This window comes from Thamnophis sirtalis, unplaced genomic scaffold (assembly GCF_051295495.1).
Source record: "Thamnophis sirtalis isolate CommonGarterSnake01/CBP01778 unplaced genomic scaffold, rThaSir2_p1.2 scaffold_4, whole genome shotgun sequence".
NCBI classification, from domain to species: Eukaryota; Metazoa; Chordata; class Lepidosauria; order Squamata; family Natricidae; genus Thamnophis; species Thamnophis sirtalis.
In genome coordinates, this window is record NW_028261384.1 from 25351082 (window position 1) to 25367811 (window position 16730).

Consider the following 16730-nt stretch of genomic DNA (forward strand, 5'->3'; position numbering starts at 1 on the left):
GTGCTCCTGGTGGCTGGGGGGGCAAAATTGAGCAAAAAAGGCCCATTTTCCACTCATTTCTCCTCTCCTCAGCCCCCCGGAGCACTCTAGAAGCCTCCTAAAGGCTATGCACGGCTATATTGGTGAAGGGGGCAGGAGGCAAAAAATGCTGTATTCAGTGTATAAGACACACCCAGATTTCTACTCTCTTTTTTTGACAGAAAAAGGTCTTATACTCCAAAAAATTCAGTAAATCTCTTTAAGTAAAAATTAGAGGTAGGATTAATAACTGGGATACCTACCAGGTCTGAGATCTTCACAGAGGCAGCAGTAATCATAGGATTTGAAGCACCATCATTTTCCACATGTGTCTGTGAAAGTAGGGTGGAATGTCTAGCATGCATCTTAACTTTTTGGACCCCACAGATACCATTAATACATCCATTTAAATGCCTCTTAAATTGCTTGATTTTTTCCCTGAAACTTTTAATTTCTTCTCTTGAAGAATTTCATCCATCTCAGAGAAACTTTAATTCATTTTACCAACTTGGGAAATAGAAACTGTCCAAATCATTTTATAATCCCAGCTAAAGGCTACCTGAGGATCAAAACTTGTTACTGATCCTTATTTCTAAATATTACTCCAGTCTTCCTAGAACATTTAGGAATACCATAGCCATTACTCAATGAAGTGTAAAGGATTGTTTTTGGCAGAGAGTTAACTATAATCTTGCTAAATTGTCTTTTGGGGAAATAAAAATAGTTTTTTCTGCTTTTTATATATTCCACAATTAATTACTTTCAAAAATGTATGTTAGTTGAGATTATTATTTATTTTCTGTGACAAGTAATTAATAATGAATTTGTGAATCAAAAGAATTTCTCCAGGTAGAAATTTACCTAACACTTTTTAAATAATTTTATTAAAGGTTACAATATACAAATAAAACTAATAAAAAATTAAAATATAAAAAAGAAAAAAGTCCAGAAAAAAAATAAAGAAGAAAATCTATCCCTTCATCATCATGAATATAAATAATGTTTACAATTTATCAATTTATTACCATTTCTTGAAATGCAATACATAATCTCTTCTTCCTATATCCTACTCCATTCTCTATAAACAAATGTTTAAAATTTCATCATTCTGTCCTGATCAGAAAAAGCCCATTAAGGATTATCAGAAATAAGAATATACCTATTACAGGCTAAATCTTAAAAAAAAAAAAACCACTTAAAATCCTTCCTTTTACATTTATATTCCACTTTTTATCATTATCATTCAAATCTACATATTGGAAATCAAATATAAGTTACAAGAAATAAAAGCATTATTTTAACAGTACGTTAGTCTTACCGTATATACTCGAGTATAGGCCGACCCGAATATAAGCCGAGGCACCTAATTTTACCACAAAAAACTGGAAAAGTTATTGACTCGAGTATAAGCCTAGGGTGGGAAATGCAGCAGCTACCGATAAATTTCAAAAATAAAAATAGATACCAATAATGCCATTGCCCATTGAATAACATATACAGCCTGCCTGTGCCCATTAAATATACAGTAGCCATTGTAAAAATTTGCTCTGCATAACAAATTATTATCACACAATACCGGTGTATTCAATGAAATACTTCACTCACCTCATGATGCTGATGTCCCGCTGTGATGATGATGTCCCGCCTCCTATGACACACGGCACAGTGATTCCTATCATTGGATCACTGTACCAGAGGAGTTGGGACATCGCTATGTGGCTGCTTGCCATAACAAGGAGGAGGTGGGACATCATTGCAGAGCGGCAGGAGGGGGAGGAAGGGGAATCGTAAGATAGCCCTGCATTACATTAGAACGTGAGGGGGGGGATGGTGCGGTGCACGCTGCGCGGCAAACTGACACAGAGGGAGGGGAAACTCAGGGGCACTGGGCCATTCACGAGCGTCACCCAGTGGCATGGCCCTGCCCCTTTTTCTCCTCCATTTCGGGCAAATTTTTCACTGACTCGAGTATAAGCCGAGGCGGCTTTTTTCAGCTCAAAAAGTGGGCTGAAAAACTAGGCTTATACTTGAGTATATACAGTAAATTAAATAAACTTATAATACAACAAACAATTTCTTTCCCATGTCTCATCTCTTAAGGATAAACAAAATCTATAAAACTTCATCATCCTAGCAGTGAGAATGATTAATCAATGGAACAGCTTGCTTCCTTAAATCTGTGAATTTTGAACTGCTGGAGGTTTTCAAGAACACCTATTTATCCAGGATGGTATAAGGAGCCCTGTCTTGGGCAAGGGGTTAGACTAGAAGACCTTTAAGGTCCCTTTCAGTCCTATGATTCTATAAACAGTTTTCTACAGAAAGGATTCTTTCAATTAACTCCAAAGTATTAAATTCCCTCTGAGCCCTTAAGAGGTTAGTCTCTTAAGCTATATAGGCTAAATTAACAGTTATAAGCTTGATGGAATCCCACAATTTCCAAGTCATTCATCAGTTAACTACAAAAATGTCAGTTTCTGCTGTCTGCTCACAAACTGTAGCTATCTGGAATACATATGGGAAATCTTGAGATCTCTCCTTTCTCCAGAGATATTACAGCCCAGTCCAGATGCCAGTTTCAGCTGTTGACCAAGGATTTTAGTTCATCATGGTACACAGTGGTAGCCTCTCAGAAACGCACCCAGTTTACAAAGGTTGGCAAAAAAGAAATAGCCAGGGAGAAGCAAGCTAATATAGAAGATAAATTGTTCTAAGAGCAAGAAGGATGCTTTTCAGAGTCTTAATAATAGTATATTGGGTCTTAAATCACTGTGTAATTGTCAAGTAGCCATTTATAATTATAGTAATCAGATCAAAACCTTTATTATGGTCTTTAGGCAGAACCACAAAGTATAATCTCTTCTACTAGTGATTTCTTTTCCATATAATATTTGTGTGATTTACCACTATTTTATTTCAGTTAGTAATAGGTTATTCCTTTTTGATGATGTTTCAATTTTAATTCTGTGTTATAATTTGATTTTATGTAACAGTTATTCATGCCCTGTTCTGATAAAAATGAGTCTATTATAGCTAGTTTCATAATGATTCTACATTTTGTTTCTGTCTTAAAGCTCAGCATTATTAAAGAATATAAATGCATATGTATCATCATTCAAGCTTTATTTCATTAACTTTCAGAATGTTTTTCTAAAACATTCTTTAAGAATGTGCTAAGATTCATTTCAAGCCAAAATAACGAAAGCGTTGCATTTAGAATGGAACATTCCTTGTTCAGTATCTGTGTGAGGTGGGGGGGGGAAGGGGAGAAACAGAGAAATTTGACAATTATTAGCTCAAGATTGCTTAGCTGACATATAACAGCTGAAATAAACTATTTGAATAACCGGTGAAACTAAGGCCAACATTGTCGGGAAAGAATCCAGTGGCATAATCAGTCAGTGGAACTAAATTAAAAATGTGTTGATTTTGATGAAATTTTAAACTTATGAAAATGACTAAATTAACAGAATCTTGGAAAGGATTGAACTATTAAACTGTCACAATAGATATTTAGTGCATTTTGCCCCAAGGAAACTATATTTCTTTGGGAAATATAGGGATTTCTTCATATAATATGTAAGAAAACACAGTCTTCTAAGAGGAATTTCCAAGATATCTTGTTTTTGTTTACAATTGTGCAGATGTGTTAATATTTATACTAGCTGAAGAATTTGGAGTCAAAGTGCCAACAATCTTGAAGACAGCAGCCTATGGCAGTTAGATCAACAATATTTTTTTAAAGGCAGTTTCCTGTGTTTTTGGGATCTCTAGTGACATTAAACATGCTCTTTTCCAAGTTTTAATCTTTTAAAAATATCTTTGCAATCCTTCCAATGAACTCCAGTGGTTGGGTCTGTGCAGGTTGGAATACAAGCCCTGTGTTTGATGAGGGGTGAATTGTGGTTTTTCCTTGGAGTATACTTTATGATTAAGTAAAATAAACCCAAGGTAGATTCTAAGAAAACACATTTTTATTGTAAAATAAATAACAAACAAACTTACTGGCTAATAACTACATTCTGGTAAAGTTCCTAGCCTACATCCTCATATCAGGCAAACAGAAAGAGAAAGAGAAAGGCAAAAGAGACATGCGTAGTAGGCTTACAGAGAAGAGCCAGCCTACCATATGTCTTAGAATATAAGCACAACTGGCAAAAAAAAACCCCAACAACATCGTGACAGGGACAATTGAAATAACAATAAGGAACAATGCCTGCCATTTTGTCACCTATTCATTTGGTTTACGCATATGAAGGAACCAGTAATTAATTTCTTGTTTATTCTTATACTTTCTGGCACCTAAACATTGTTCTTATATCCTGGCTTCTTTCATAATGTAATTCAGCTTCTACTATTTAGTAATGTAAGTCAGCTTCTACTATCATCTTAGGGTCTATGACTCCCTGTAGCCAGGTGGGTTTAACCCAGTGGGTAGGGCCATCTGAGTGTCTCCAGATTGGCAGGGAGGGGGGGTAGGTGTGGCCAGGTTGACATAAAGGATTAAATGCAGCCAGCTCAATGTAGATAACTCAGGTCAGCTGACTTAGGGCAGTTGGGTGGGTGTGGCCAGTTGGATGCAACCACATGGGTTTGGCAGGGTGGGGAAAGCCAAGTGGGTGGAGACAGAGGGCGCAGAACTAGCCCCCCAGACAACTGGATGTGGAACCAACTCATCATCTGGCCAGAATAAATGTCAAAGCAAGAGTGGGGGAGAGTCACAGCAAGAACTCCATCAAACTGTACAGAAAACAGAAAATATTTGCATTCCCTACTTCTGTTTATCTCCACCTTCTCCTCCACTTCCATCCTCCTCATCTCTATTTCTGTGGATTTGACCAAATGGGAAATGATGAATTCCTTCCTTGATTCAGTGAAATTTCTGCAAATAGACATGCTTTTGTGAGGATTTATAACTCTAAATAAATGTAGAGGTTACATCCAAGCATCATCATCCTCACATCTCTATGTTGTGAAACAGCCCCCAAACTTAGCATAGAGACCTCTACTCCGGAGGCAGAAAGAAAATGGAACATTTCTCCAAAGAGAGGGGAGAAATCCATCCTTTGGCTTTCACATTTTGCTACTTCCCTGCTTCTTGTTTGCCAGCACATCTCCAGGTGATTTTTGTTCTGATCAGGTGCCGAGTTGTCTCCCTGTCCAGTTGCTCAAGGCAACTTGTTCTGCGCCCACCTGGCACCCCCCCCCATACGAACCCATGTGGTTGCGTCTATCTGACCATGCCCACTCAACTGCCCTGAGTCATCTGTGTTGAGCCGGTAGTGCCTAATCCTTCGCATCAACCTGGCCATGCCTACTCACCCATATCAACCTGGCGGCACCCAGATGACCACGCCCACTGAGTCATGCCCACCTGGCTGCAGTGAGTTGTCCCATTCCCATCAGCTTACCCTGTTTAGCTATATTCCATTTGAAGGACCTTTTTTCTTCCATTCCAATACCTACTTAAAACAAAGCACATTTTAAGCAGTTATTTTAAGCAGGCATTTATCTGCAATATAAATTAGCATGGTCTTAATTTTCATCAGTATTTTTAAAAAACATACAGAATCTCCCCCCCCCCCCCAACCTCCTCAGTGTCACCACAGGCCTAAAGAATGAGTTCCCTAAAGCAGAAACAATGGGAAGGCAAGGCAACAGAACTTTGGATCATAAAGTCATTCTGAAAATTAATTTAGCTAAAATCTATGCAGCTGAATTAGGGAAGGGAAGGAAAGAGAAGGGGCAACAATGCAAATCTAGATACAATGAATATAAAGAGGATTATAACCAAAATAAATTTCCCATGTTTTTATTTTTTTGTATCAGTGCAGTTAAAGTATTAATCACTCTAGTCATGTTTGCAATTATGAATAAAACAACTGAAGGATTCCAATACACATATGTGTCAGATGCGTTGTGAATAATAGACCTATAAACATTCTTCAAAGAATTTGCAAAACAAAAAGATTTTTAGAATTTGGAACAAGCAAGCCTTCACAAATCTTCAAGCAATTATTGAAGATGTTAATTACTAATATAATCAGGCCATTATTTAGAATGCAATGCAAAGAATCTTGTCTTTTTTCTTCTTTTACAAATTTGCACACATATACACGCACTCCCAAGTAATTTGATCTTCCAGTTCAGTAGAAACATGCACCCACAAATTATTGGAAATATGATGAAAAAAGCATGAACTCAGGATGACACTTGTAAATCAAATATGAAAAGGAGGTACCAAATTAGTAACACAGTCTTCCCAATGTGGAAATTTTGGTAGGAGCCTCATGTCGTCTTGAGCCATTCGTAGTCCAACTCTACACTAAGCTGTTGCAAAAAAATATTGCATTATCAATAGGTGTTCCTTTTTCCTACAGTGCTGGAGCATATAACTGAAATTATCTTGGACAGCAAGAAGAAAAAGAATTAAATATTCAATGAAATAAAATCAGAATGTCCACTGGACGCAATAATAATGAAGAATAATGAATAAAGCAAAGGTAGAAATCAAAAGAAAAGGTTTCTGATACTTCAGAAAATCAACAACAATTGAAATCAGAGGCTGCTAGGGTGGCTGATACTGTTATTGATGATCAAGCATCGTTTACAGGGACTGAAAGAAATACTTGTTGGCAAATGATCCTGGGAAATTATGTCACCTGGCCCTTGCAGAATCAAGATTGAACAATAATGTCTTATATTCAGTTTTCTTAATATATTCCCCATCCCCTTTCCTGTCTTTAAAAATGCCAGGATTGTTGTAATTAACAAGCAAGTTATTTTTTCCCCCAAGTGAAACCAATGCTGTATAATCAAACTGCCAAATACATAAAGCAGGGGTGTCAAACTCAAGGCCCAATCTGGCCCATGGCTTGCTTAGATCTGGCCCACGGGGCCACCCTGGAAACAGCGAAGGACCAGCCCGTGGTTCTTCTGCCAGCAAAAATAGAGCCTGGGAGGGCTGTGTGCGTTTTCAGCTATGATGGCCTCCTGCACCCCGGAGCTCCATTTTTGCTGGCGGAGGGTTGCAGGAGGCCATCACAATTGAAAACAGGCCCAGAGAGGGCTGCACATAACCCTCCTTGGATCTGTTTTCACTGGCAGAGGTCTGCCAGTAGCAGCAGAACAAACTAAAATATTTCCCCTTTTGCATTTGAATATGCAGGAAGGGACAGGAAAGGAGAAGGGGAAAGAGGAAAGACAAAGAAAAAGAAGGGAAGATGGGAAGGGAGCAAGAAAGGAAAAAGAAGGAAAGGGTGAGGGAGAAGAAAGGAGAATGAGGAGAAAATGAAAAAGAAAAGGAAGGAAGGAAGGAAGGAAGGAAGGAAGGAAGGAAGGAAGGAAGGAAGGAAGGAAGGAAGGTAGGTAGGTAGGTAGGTAGGTAGGTAGGTAGGTAGGTAGGTAGGTTATAATGAGAGTGAGGGAGGGTCTGAGGGAAGTCCTGCCTTAGCACTTGGCCACCAGAGGTGCCCCAATAGGAGTGATCAAGCTAGCCATGCCCACCATGACCACGCCTACCATGGGCACACCCACCCTGGCCCCCAGAGGTCAGACATAATCCTGATGTGGCCCTCAATGAAATCGTATTTAACAGCCCTGATGTAAAGTGTTGCAGTTTATCAGAGTACAAAATTTTGTAATAGGGTCGTAGTCCTGTGGTGCAGAACACAGTGTGCATGGACGTAGTCTCAAGTTTGCTTCCTATCATTTCCAGTTAAAAGGATCAGATAGCAGGTAAGGGGTAAGTTCTTTGCTTGTAACCTCCAGAAGACAATTCTGTCATTTTTAGAGAGACTGATTGGAAAGAAAACAAAATACAATCAGGGATATATATCAAAATGTACAACAGTCCAATTAGAATAGATACATAATGCAATTGAAGCAAGCCATTCAGTGCAATCAAATGCCAGTACAGATAGGCCTCAACTTACAACTACAATTGAGACTAGAATTTATTGGTCATTATGTGGTTAAGTGAGTCACATCTGATTTTACAACTTTTCTTGCTATGATTGCTAAGTGAATTGTTAGTGAATATAGTTGTTAAACGAATCATGTGCTCCTTAAGTAAATCCAGCTTTCCCCATTGAGTTTGCTTATCGAAGGCAGTTGGGAAGATCATAAATGGTGATCACATGACTCCGGGAAGCTCAAACTATTGTAATACATGGCAGTTGTCAAGTGCCTGGATTTTGGCTCCATGATCATGGGGAAGCTGAAATGGTCATAAGTGCAAGAACCAGTTGTAAGTCATTTATTTCAGCGACAATTTAACTTTGAGCAATTACTAAACAAATCAAAGATTACCTCTAGTGATAACAGAAAGCATACACAGCTAATTTATATATTCTACTGCCACTGGATGCTCTGATGGTCATGAATTAAAGCGGTTTTAGAGCAAAACTTGCCAGTCATAAAGAACTGAATTCTCCAGCGTGGATTGTAGTTCCTTATCCAGGCTTGGTATATCTAAATAATCAGTACACAACACAGACTCCTGGATTAGATATGCCTTTGAATTGATCCAGCAGAATTCTTAAATTATATTCACTTTCAATCCTGGATGCACCATAATCTAGTTTTCATCCTACCAAAAGGTATTATTCTTGATATAAGAAGTCAACTCCTGGAGTACATATAATTCTGTATTTTAATAAGCAATTCCAAGAAATATTGGATAGCATAAAGTTTAAATAGACGTATTAATTAAAGAAGAAAACTGCAAATAATAATCTCTGCAGTATTGATTTCCTAATGAAATTAAAGTAAACGTTAGTTGATTGAACTTTGGATGAAATAAAATTGTTTTCTGTTGGCTCTCTGGGACAGCCTAACTCTAAAACTAGGCATAATATCAAACCAAATACTTTTTTTAAGAAAAATCAATTTTGTTTTAAAAGAATGGAGTTAAAAGGAGTCCTGCAAAAATACATTTTCTTTTAACAACCAATGTTGTTTTTCCCCCTTTTACTTAGAACTGGGATTCAGATAATTCAAATAATAAATTCTGTACATTTTCTATAGCATTTCTCCAGTTACCATACTGAATTTACCCAGTGATAAATAATCCAAAAATATAAACTATAACTTAACATCTATTATATTTTTAAAAGATGCACAAAGGATTTGAAAAATTAATAATAGAATAACAAAGTATTCAAGGGCATCTACAAAACCAGAAATCAAGGATAGTATTAAGATAACAAAGATTTGATCAGGTCACAAGAGATATATTCCCTAGAATAGATTTCATTGCAAATAATTTGGAGAGAGCCATACCAGAAGTTTCAGAGAAGATGTCTGTAACAAGAAATGAAAAAGACACAATGAACATTTTAGAGTCAATTGACAAATAATTTTACCAAGTCATTGGAGAAGGATAATATTCTTCCAAAAGCTGTTAAGTATGTACCATTTCTTTTGTCAAAACCATACCATCATCCCAACAAAATTACTTTTCTTGCCACCAAATTAGGATATCTACAGGATATGGCCAAAAAGTCAAAATGACTGATGTGATAGTGTAACTATACAATTCCTTTTCAAGTGGATTGCATGCACATGCCTGATTGCCTCTCCATCTGTTTGTTTGTTAAAGATGCTCATCTGCCCAATAGGGTGACTCTGGATGGCTTATATAATATAAAAAGAAAAATAGAAAAGCATGCAGTTTTAAAACTACACATATTTAAAATTTAAAGCTATGCAAAAAAACAGAATCAAGGAGATGGATGCCACAGGGAGAAAATCTTTTCACCCTATCAGAATGTTTTTCAAGAGCACCACCCTTATGGCCCCAAGCCAAGCAGCAAAACCAAGTTTTAATATTTTATTAATATTAATATTTTATTTTATTAAAACTTAAAATATTTTATTAATTTAATATTTTAATTTAATAATCTTCCTCTGCTTCTTGCTTTTTCCATTGCTTTTTCCATTCTTGCTTACTGACTGGGCTGGTCCCTACATGAATAGGTCTTCTAATACACCATAACCATATTAAACTAAACAACTCACAATAAATTTAACATTTCACGACAGACCAGATATTCTGGCAGAGGTTCATATGCCTCTATGTGCTAATTCTTTCTGTTAAAGTCTTCTATGCTCATTGAACCACCTCAGTTTTTACAATTTTGTGCTTACAATGCTGTAGTAGAAAAGCAATAATGTTCAGATCTATCAGAAAAAGTATCTACAAACTGCCCTGAATATTATATTATAAATGCCATTGTAAAATTTTAGCAATTTAGAATAATTCCAGAGTGCAACCTAGTGTGATATTTTCCCCTGAATTTAGTTAACAAGTTCTGCTGTTGAATTACAACATAAAAGGTTGAGGGTCACCATGAACTATGTTGACACAATAACCTTTGGAAAAGAGGCCTTTTCTTTTATTAAAATATGTATGCAGTGTTATTTTTTTCCTTTCGAAAGGAAGTATTATTTTGAAAGGAAAGAGTAAATGATTGCCATTTGGTCTAAGTTGTATCTGTTCATATAGTAGCATGTCTTCAGAAGCACATCTGAAGGTTAACAACTAATTAGTATAATAAGTCTTTAGTTACATATCTTGCAAGTACATTGGAGGCTAATTTGGTTCCTGAATCAAACTCTAAGGAACATTAGAAGCTGTGATTGATCAGGATTACAAATGGTTGCTGGATAATAAATGAGATTATACTACTAATGTTATGGATATATTTATAATGATTCTGAATGTATGCCTTATAACCACAGCTATAATAATACACATAATAATAATACACGTTAAAGACAAAGGTTCCCTTCACACAAAAGTACTAGTTGTTCCCAATTCTAGGGGGTGGTGCTCATCTCCGTTTCAAAGCTGATGAGCCAGCATTGTCCGAAGATGTCTCTGTGGTCATGTGGCCTGCATGATTAAATGCCAAAGGCAGATGGAACACTGTTACCTTCCCGCCAAACATGGTCCCTATTTTTCTACTTGCATCTTTATATGCTTTCGAAGCTGGGACAAGTAATGGGAGCTCACTCTGTTACATGATGCTAGGGATACGAACCGCTCAACTAGCAATCTTTCTGATCAACAAGTTCAGCATCTTAGCCACTGAGCCACTGTGTCCCTTATAATAATATATGAATACCAAAACACAATGGTTCACAAACAATGTGTGTCAATGCTGTACCAGAAATTTCCCATAAAAGGAATTGATAGCTATACTATTGCATCTTCACAATATCCTGCCTCATCCCTTTATTGCAGGGCTCCCTAACCTCTGGTCCACGGTCCAGTATTGAGGGCGGCCCTTTGTAAATTGGGCAGCTCAAGCAGCACGCAAAGACACAAGTGTGCAAAGCTCCATTTGCACAAGCAGCAAGTGCATGTGTGAAACCAACCGCTCTCCCCCTAGCACCACCATACCAGTCCACAGAGCTGGAAAAATTTGACCCCACTGCTTTATTGAATAACCCATTCAGGAATTTGTCCTAGCATTAACATTCATTTTTCCTATTATTTCTTTCTGTATGAAAGCTTCCTTCTCTTAAGTCAATGCAGAAATTTCCAGAATACAGTTCTATATAGGTCCATAAAAGAAAAGGTTCTTTAAACTCTGTAATGTTTATATTCTAAGTTCTCTTGTTTAGTGACATTGCTTTGGTATCAGATTATTAGTTGTAATACAAATATAGAAATTGAAAACATTTATAACTGACATACTAACTAGAATCTTACTTCTCCATAAACATATATCTAATTCATATCAGAGAACCTGCTAAGGTTATGGTGTAATTACTGATGACTTAGGGTGAAAGAACTACATTTCCTACTGCTTGGAACATTTTACCACTTGCTATATGTGTGATTTGGATAGATCAGGAATAAAACTCAAGGCTCAGGGGCCAGATCTGGCCAATGGGGTGCTTAGATCTGGCCCGAAGGGCTGCCCAAGAAACATTGAACATTGAACACTGCCCCTGCCAGTGAAAAGGGAGCTCAGGATGGCCACAGTCCATTTTCACTGGCAGTGGGTTGCAGGAGGCCATCACAGCCCAAAACGGAGCTGAGGATCCTGTTTTCGCTGCAGAACACTCGGGCCACCACAGGTGCCCCTGACATAAATGATGTTGAGCTGTGGCCACACCCATTCTGGCCATGCCCATCCCAGTCCCTGAGGTCAAACACAACCCTGATGCAGCCCTCAATGAAATAGAGTTTGACACCCCTCGGATAAATGGTGCACATTTAGGTAATCGTGTTGACTGCTTGTAGATGCAGGTATTACACTCAATCCAGAATAATGATTCCTTCAGAGGGAGGCTTGTTAGGATGGGTGCAGGTCTTTAGGGAAATGATTAATTCTGAGTACAGCAGGTGGGACTGTGAGAAGCCTGTAGTCTTTCCCATGGTTGACTCCTACCACAGGTACACCCTCCCAAAGTCGGGGTGTGAGATAGAGCCAATTGTTACAGTTGTCATTTTGTCATTTTAAATAAAATGTCCAAGTCTAGAGAGGAATGAGGGTGTTTCAAGAAAATATTCTTTAATTATCATCACCAATTCATCACTAATAATATTGCTACTAAGCTCATAGATTTTAGCCTGTAAAGCCATGTCAGCCTGTAAAACCAAGAATGCCTAGAAAACTAAACAAAAAACAGCTGTGTCTGTAAAATGCCTGGCAGGACTGAAAATGACTAATGCTGGCCCTAGCCCAAAGCACACACATTGCTGTTATAGATGACACTGTGTGCTGCTGGCAATTATGCCATCCTGGTTGGAAACTCTATTGCAAGACCTGGAACAGCTTTGAAGAACTTTATTTGGTTTATTCTAAAAACTCATTCACAATGTTTCAGTTAAATGGTTGAAAAAAGAAATGTCCAGCTTTAAGTCTGCCTCCCAACAAGACACAGGTGCTTTATTTAGTCAATTTTTGCACTAGAAATAGAAAATTGTGATAATAGGCACAATTTTAGGAGTGTTTATATTCTATCTACATTTTCCCGAGCTTCCCAGAAATCCCACCACAAGACAAAATGAAATGTGCTAAATCCTGAACTAGGATTTGTTTTTAAAAAGAGGAGTTCAAAAGAAGCTTTGTTAACTTAGAAAACCTTTAATATTAGTTGTCCAATTTTAGTTCATGCCCTGCTTCCTGGAATTGCCTCTCTCTCATTCCGCCATAACATCTTTCTTTCCAGCAGAGGGCAGAATTTCTATAGCTCGCAAAGGTCAAATCAAACTGTTTTAGGTTGTCAAAGAAAAAATCTTCAATGCTGGGCTGGAAGAGATCTGAAACTGCCATGGTAACAGAGATGAAAGGAACTGCTTGATTTGCCTTCCATCTAATGGGAAAAGACCCCTTCATTCTTTAATCAAGAAGCCTCTGCAGAGAAACAGCAGGAAATCTTGACTTACGATGCCTAACATGTTCGTTTTAATCGAAGTCACCCAGGGATCATTATCATGCTGAAGATGCCACAGTAAACAAATAATTAACATGTTGAGTGCTATTTTTTTAAAAAAAGTACATACCAAAACACACACCAGAGGCATATGCAGTCTGGAACTAATTAACTATCTGTATAATTTATCTGGTTGCTTGATATATCAGTATTTCAATTTTCTTTTTTTTTTTAGATATATTTTTATTCTTTTTAAACAAAACAACATATACAAAACAAAGCAAGAGAAGAAAAAAGAACAACTTTCTTCCATTTCATCAAGTGTGTCATTTGGTTACAAGTTTCTGTGCATCAATTCTTAAGTTTAGGATTAACATCACTGGTTTACATTAAACATAACTGAACGTTTCACTGTCATTGAGCATTATGTGTTCAAATTACCATTAATATTCTTTCATTTGTAACAATCCTTATTTCCTTAAATTCATAATTATCTATCAAATAACAATGAGTCTTTAAAGTATTATAGTATCACCTATCTTTAAGGAAGAAAAGCGAAGATTAGAACAAAGAATTCCCATTAATTTATAATATACATTCATATTTTCAATTGACCATAATGTTACAAATCATCCAGAATTCCAAGAATAGTTTTCCATTATTAATTATTAATCATATAATGGTTAAGTATTTCAATTCATGTATATATCAATTATTCCTTACATCATCATTGATCTGTTTAATATACAAAGATCTTTCTAACATAAAATGGTCACTACATACAATTATATCAAAGTATTCAAATCGTCCCACTCTTATACATTAAAATCATTATTGTCCTTTATATATTATGTAAGTAGTACTCTATATCGTAACAAAAAAAGGAAAAAAACCAAAAGACTATTACAACATAAGTAAACAATTTCATTCCCAGGTTTTTTATATAACCATTGGTAAAATAAGTCCCACACTTTATAATATTGCTCATCCTCTTGTTTTCTAATTTCAAATGTATGCTTACTCATTTTGACATATTCAATTATTTTCTGAATAGTTTCCTCCTGTGATGGTACTTTCTCGTTTTTCCAATTTTTGGCAAATACAATTCTAGCAGCTGTTAAAACATTCACGATCAGGTATTTCAAGTCTTTATTGTATGTTTCTGGTATTATTCCTAGTACAAAGAGTTTCGGTTTTAAATCTATATGTTTATGTATCATTTTTTCCAACCACATGTAGATTTTAGTCCAATATTTTTTTGCTTCAGTACAAGTCCACCACATGTGGTAGTATGTGCCCGGCGTCTGATGACATTTCCAGCATTTTTCGGATTTATTCTTGGACATTCTTGCAATTCTCGATGGGGATAGATGCCACCTGTAGTATTTCAATTTTCAAAGGTGTAGATTTGAATAGCACAAAAATATATAAAAGTTGTATTAGATGTATGTGTACACATAACCACATGCGCGCACACACACACACACTCATAAACTGAAGTCAGCAACCAATATCCCATTAGATGGCAGCAAAGATATAGGAAAAATTTGTTTGAAGTCAGCCAAAATCAGGGTTGTCTGCAGGTTATGGTCAAAAAGTCAAGATGGATGATCATTATGCTGCAATCAAAGCTCCATTCATAAAAGTCAGGCACAACTTAGATCACACCAGAGGTGGTATTCTACCGGTTCAGGCCAGTTCACACGAACCGGTAGCGGAAATCACGGGTGGACCACCCACCCGCCTTGGCTCTATGCCATCCCATTTAGGCCCTTTTTTCTCCAAAAGCACATGTGCGAAAGACTACGTGCACACAGTAGGGAAAGTAAGTGAATACCACCCCTGGATTACACCATAATAGTCCTCATCTTGATATTTTTGATCATACCTTCCAAATATTCTTTGCTTAAAGGCTGCCACATGGCACTACTATATCCATAGCTACTCAAAGCCTTGGGAAGCCTTCCTTATCTTGCGAACAAAAAAAATAGTTTTTATTTTTGACAACTTCAAGTGAAAGCTGACTCCTGGCAAAAGCTTAGACATGTCCCTCTCATTTTCTTGGTAAGATTCTAGCAGTGATTTACCATTGTCTGCTTCCTAGAGCTGAAAAAGAGTGACCGGCTCAAGGCCACCTAGCTGGTTTTGTGCTGAAGGTAGAAATAGAACTCACACTTGCTCCATTTCTAGCCTAATCACTTAACCACTACACTAAGCTGGTTCTTATTAAAGAATCTTTGGATAGAGCTTAAATTTTGGTAAGGATTATATTTAGTAAATGGATTGCAGTTAATGAAATCTGAGAAAAAGGCTAATTATAGAAGCCTGAGTATCCACAACATCAATGCTATAAAACTCAATGGGCCTTACTTTTAAGTAGGCATGGATGGAACTGCAAGTTGAGCTATTTAGCTCAAATTACAAATTTCATTAATTACAAATATATAATTTTATAACTCTTGGAGGAGCCACATGCTTCTTTTCTTCTCTCTTTACAAGGACTATTTCTATCTGTCACTTCTATCTGACCATGATTTATATTATTATTTTGGGATCAAGATACCGTGAAATGCAAACGACAACACTGAATGTTAATACGTCTCTGTTGGAGCTCAAATAATAGGTAAGAGAAGAATGGAACGTACTTTGTAGAGCAGTTGCCAATCCTATCTTTTTAACTCTGCAATGCATCAGACGTTGAAAAGAAATCCAGAGTTCAAGCATAATGTCAGTTAGGCATTGCAGTTCAACTGTTTTCTTTCTGAAACCCTCTTCTTAAGTCTTTTTACTGAACAATGATGACTTCTAGGTCTCCAGTGAATAGCCATGGGAGACTGAAACACTTTTGTGCTGTTTGCATGTTGCTAGTACTGGGAGCAAATCCATATCCATTCTCTGCTTCTCTAATACAAACAGCAGAAGGGCAAGAGTGCCTATATCAGAATACATGAATAGTCTAATTTTTCTGCTTTAGTCCATACACCTGAAAGCACTCAGATAGGGAAATTTTGGAAGATCAGCTATTTAAAGGTGTTTTGTTTTTGTTTTTATTGATTCCTTCTCAAATCTTAAGAATACAGTTATCTTATCATTTGTTGGACTGCAAGGCGATCAAACCAGTCAGTCCTAGAGGAGATCAATCCTGACCACTCTTTAGAAAGCCACATCCTGAAGACAAACTAAAATACTTTGGCCACCAAATGAGAATGTGGGACTCATTGGAGAACAGCCTAATGCTGGGAAAGATTGAGGGCAAAAGAAGAAGGCGATGACAGAGAATGAGGTGGCTGGATGGAGTAACTGAAGCAGAAGGCATGAGC

The 16730-nt window shown here is 37.0% G+C and overlaps 1 long non-coding RNA gene across 1 annotated transcript in view; it reads right to left on the minus strand.

Moving 5' to 3' along the window:
* Positions 1 to 276: 276 nt before the first annotated feature.
* The window catches only part of LOC106537916 (uncharacterized), a 120287-nt gene continuing 103833 nt past the window's right edge, over positions 277 to 16730 (minus strand). Inside the window, exon 5 of the long non-coding RNA XR_015696236.1 lies at positions 277 to 350. This is a non-coding gene — a long non-coding RNA (uncharacterized LOC106537916). The remainder of the gene's footprint in view (positions 351 to 16730) is intronic.